Below are 5,273 nucleotides of genomic sequence, written 5' to 3' on the forward strand. Positions count from 1 at the left end.
TTGTTTGTTCTTTTATTCCCCTTTTATTTTTCATCTTCAGTGTTAGATTTTTGAGGTGGTATGATTAAGCTTTTTTCTCTCTCTCATTTTCATTTTTCTTTTAATTGTGGGTTTTGCTCCTTCTTGTGTATCCATGATAGTGATTCCCATTTAATAGATTCCAGACACAGGATTTTTTTGAGAATTTCTTGCAGGACTGGTTATGTGGTGATGAACTCCAACAATTTCTGTTTGTCTCACTATTTCTCCCTCATTTTGGAAGGAGAGCCTTGCTGGGTATATAATTCTTGGCTGGCAATTATTTTCTTTTAGTATTTTGAATAAATCATCTCATTTTCTTCCGGCCTGTAAGGTTTCAGTTGAGAAGTTTGCTGTTAGTCTGATTGGGGCTCTCTTATAAGTGACTTGATGCTTTTCTCTTGCTGCTTTTAGAATTCTCTCTTCGTCTTTGAGCTTTGCCAGTTTGACTATAATTTTTCTTGGCAGAGGATATTTTTGGATTGAATCTGTTTGGGGATCTTTTTGATTCCTAGATCTGAAGGTCTGTGTCTCTCCCTATTGTGGGAACTTTACTGTCATTACTTTTTTAAATAGGTTTTCAATACCTTTTTCTTTCTCCTCCCCTTCTGGAACTCCCATGATCCAGACATTTGTGTGCTTGAAGTTGTCTGTTAGCTCTCTTAGACTTTCTTCATTTTTTAAAATTCATTTTTCCTTTTCTTTTTTTGTCCACCTTGGTTATTTCAAAAAGACCACTTCAACATCTGAAATTCTTTCTTCTGCTTGCTCTAGCCTGCTGCTCAAGCTCTCTGTTGTGTTTTTTTTTATTTCCTTGTATAAATTCTTCAGTTCTAGGTCTTCTGCTACATTCTTTTTTAAGGTATTAAAAAATATCTTAAATGCTGTGGTGTGACACTGGCTGTGGTAGACCACGTTGGCTCCCCATGGCTCTTTACATGCTCACAGGTGTGTAGATAGAGCCACAATCCCAACTATTTAGAGCCTAGAACCCTGTACCCAATGCAGTGAGCCTGAGTTCCTTTGTCTGGAGGCTCTAACATGCTCTGCCATGCTCACTCAGGCACAGGCACAACAAAGATGCAGGCTGCCTGGGGCCTAGGACTGACAGTCTTCAAGACCCCAGCATCTGACCTCACACTGCAAACCCTCACCAAGGCAGATCTCTATAGTGCTGTTGGGCTCAGCTGCACTCTTTCAGGCCCTCAACCAGGCTGAACAGTGTTTGGATACCAGCTTGCCCTTCCTACAACACACCTCCAGAGAGCTTCTGGGTCCTGTATCATTCACACCAGCTTGCTCTAGGCTCAACAGCTGAGCTGGGAGCCCTCTACAGAGCTCCCAGGACTTGTTGCCTCAGTGTACATCTGCTTCCAGACTGACAGCAGACCAGGCAGGGGCTCTAACACCCCATGGCTGCCCTCTGCAGAGTTTCTGGCCTTGGATGCACCCTTAAAGGCTGGCATCAGGCTCAACAGCTGATCGGATGGCCTCCTTCAGAGCTGCCAGGCCCTGCAACAGCTGTGTTCACCTATTCCCAAAACAGCAGCTGATTTCAGTAGCAGCTCTTCCTCACTATGACACCATTCTAGGAAGTTGCTGGGTTCTGCAGCATCTACACAAGCTTGGTCCAGGCTCAATAGCCAAGCCAGTGGGCCTCTACAGACCTATGAGGAATTCTGCAACCATATGCATCTACCCACTGACTGACAGTGGAGCACCCACCCAAACAAGAAATTCACCCCAACAGGAAACTGCCAAGGGCTCCTCAGTCTAGGCCACAAAGGCATCCACGAACAACTCTGATTGATGCAGTTGAAGAAGTCACAAAGTCTTTACTATTGCATTCACACAGATCCAAACTTAAAATGCACAACCCAACTGACAATATAGAATACTTCTATAGGAAAGAGTCTTCCCTTTCAAAAGCCACTCCTACAGTTAAAAGAAGAGACTATACCACCAGAATCCCAGATGTCAATGCAGAGATATGAGAAGCATGAAAAAAGAAGGATGCTTGACTCCCCCAAAAGAAGACTACAGTTCTCCAACACCAGATCCTAAACAACAGGAAATAGATGAATTGCCTGAGGAGGAATCCCAAAGGGCAATACTAAAGAAACTCAAAATGATGGATGAAAAAATAGATAGAAATCACAATGAATTCAAAAATAAATTTGATTACGTGTATAAGAAATTCAACAAGGAGACAGAAGCTATTTTTTAAAAAATCAGGCAGAAATTCTGAAGCTGAAGAATTCATTCAAAGAAATAAAAAAATACAACCAAAAGCATAAATGGTAGGCTAGAACAAGCAGAATAAAGAATCTCTGAACTAGTGGCCAGGCCTTTTGATCTAAAAGAATAGGACCAAAAAAAAAAAAAGAGAGAGAAAGAAAGAAAGAAAGACAAGACAAGACAAGAAAAAAGAATTTTTAAATGAAGAATATGTGCAAAATGTTTCTGATAACATTAAGCATGCAAACATCCATATTATAGGTATACCAGAAGGAAAACAGAAATAAAAAGACACTGAAAGCATATTTAATCAACTAACATCTGAAAATTTTCCAAATATTTTGAGAGAGATGGTTTTACAGATCCAGGAAGCGCAAAGATAATCAAACAGATTCAACCACAAAAGAAACTGCCCAAGGCACATTCTATGCAAATTATCAAAAATCAAAAACAAAGAAATAATTCTAAAAACAAGAACAAAAGAGCATCAAATTACCTGTAGTCGATTCAATTATGTCCCCCCCAAACTCACTGAAGTTTGAATTATATCTCCTACATTTTATGTATTAGAAACTTAGCCCCCACTGTGACTGTTAAGAGGATGCAAAATCCTTTTACGGTAATTGAAAGGTGGAGCCTTAAAGAGGGATTGGGTTGTAGGACAATGTGGTGGTGAATGGCTTATAAATGGTGGTCAGGGGTGTGGCTCTGATGACTTTAAAGGAAGAGGAGAGTCTGTCTGTCTCTCCGCCCTCTCTGCTTCCACCATCTTGCAATGTGTGAGACCCGTGGGTCACTGTTGCCACCACCACATGGACTTTGGACTTCTCAGCCTCAGAAACTGTGAGCAATAAATTTCATTTTCTTGGTAAATCACCCAGTTTAGTGTACTTTGTTATAAGCAACAAAAATGGACTAATACATTTCCTGTAAGGGAATCACCATCAGGCTAACAGCAGACTTTTCAACAGGAACCATGCAGGCCAGGAGAGAGTGGGATGACATATTCAAAGGGCTAAAAGAAAAAAAAATCTGCCAAACAAGAATACCATATCTAGCAAAGCCTTCTTCCAGAAGTGAAAAGGAGAAATAGTATCTTTCCCTAACAAACAAAAACTGTGAAATTCACCACCACAAGACTGGCCCTTCAGCAAATCCTCAAGGGAGTCCTACACCTGGAATTAAAAGATAGATATATGTCATCATAAGTACAAGAGAAAGAATAAAAACTACTGGTAGAACAGACACAAAAGTGAGAAAAAGAGTGTATTTTATCACAACAAAAAACATACAACAGCAAAGATAAAGAATCAAAAGAGGAAAAAAGGAACATAAGAAATATGAAACAACCATAAAGAAATTAACAAAATGGCAAAAATAAGGCAATACCTTTCAGTAATCACCCTGAATGTAAATGAAATAAATTCGCCATTGAAAAGACATAGATTGGTTGAATAGATTAAAAAACTAGACCCAACTATACACTGCCTGCAAGAAACTCACTTCACCAAAAAAACCACATATAAGCTAGTAGTGAATAAATGGAAAAAGACATTTCCTGTAAATGGAAAACGAAAATGAGAAGGAGTTGCTGTACTTATATCAGATAAAACAGACCTCAAACCAAGAATGATAAAAAGAGACAAAAAAGAACATTATATAATGATGAAAGGATCAATGCAGCAAGAAAATGTATCATAAGTACATATGCACTAAACAGTGGAGCATCCACATACACTCTTACTGGATCTCAGAGGAAAAATAGGCTCCAACATAGTAATAGTGGGAGTCTTCAACATGGCAGTTTCAGCACTGGACAGATCATCTAGACAAGGAACCAGCAGAGCAATACTGGATTTAAACAATACCTTACACCGAATGGACTTAGCAGACATATAGAGAACATCTCACCCAACAATGACAGAACATAGATTCTTCTAATCAGCACATGGATCAGTCTTGAGGATACACCACATGTTAAGTCACAAATTAAGTCTAAACAAATTTTAAAAGATTGAAATCATATCAAGCATATTTTCAGACTACAATGAAATAAAATTAGAAATTAAAAACAAACAAAACTATGGAAACTGTAAAAATTTCATGAAAATTCAACAACATGCTCCTGAATGAACACTGAGTCAAAGAAGAAATAAAGCAGGAATCAAAAAATAACTTTAAATGAATGAAAATACAAGTAAAACTTACCACAACCTATGGGATACTGCAAATGCAGCACTAAGAGGGAAGTTTATTGCAATAAGTGCTTACATCAAAAGAATAGAAAGACTTAAAAGAAACAACCTAATGTTAAATCTCAAAGAACTAGAAAACAAGAACAACCTAATCCCAAACAAGTAGACAGAAAGAAATAATTAAGATGAGAGTGGAACTAAATGAAATAGACACTAAAAGAATGATATAAAAAAATCAATGAAACCAAAAGTTGTGGTTTTTGTTGAGAGAATAAACAAAGTAGACAAGCCATTGGCCAGACTAACTAAAAACAGAAGAGAGAAGACCCAAATAACAAAACTCAGAAATGAAAAAGGAGACAATAAAAATGATACCACAGAAATACAAAGAAATATTTGAGGCTATTATTAAACTGATAAGAACAGATACTACACTTGATCTTAGCCAAAAGGCCGAGAAGCGATATTTGAGGCTATTATTAACAACTATACAAAAAAATTTCTAAACCTAGAGGAAATGGATGAATTTCTGGACACATACAAACTACCAAGACTGAATGAAGAAGAAATACAAAACCTGAACAGACCAATACTTAGCAACAAGTTTAACACAATAGTCAACAGTCTCTCAACAAAGAAAAGCCCAGAAGTAGAAGGCTTTACTGCTGAATTCTACCAAATCTTTAAAGAAGAATTAACACGCACCCTTCTCAAATATTTCAAGAAATTGAAACAGAAGCATTCTCCCAAATTCATTCTGTGAGGCCAGCATCACCTTGACATCAAAACCAGATAAAGACACAACCAAAAAAGAAGGTTACA

General features: G+C 37.8%; 1 pseudogene; it reads right to left on the bottom strand.

The window, feature by feature from the left end:
* Positions 1 to 4,817: 4,817 nt before the first annotated feature.
* LOC134377499 (U2 spliceosomal RNA) lies at positions 4,818 to 4,916 on the bottom strand (annotated as a pseudogene).
* Between the last annotated feature and the right edge of the window lie 357 nt (positions 4,917 to 5,273).

The sequence above is a fragment of the Cynocephalus volans genome, chromosome 4 (assembly GCF_027409185.1).
Source record: "Cynocephalus volans isolate mCynVol1 chromosome 4, mCynVol1.pri, whole genome shotgun sequence".
NCBI classification, from domain to species: Eukaryota; Metazoa; Chordata; class Mammalia; order Dermoptera; family Cynocephalidae; genus Cynocephalus; species Cynocephalus volans.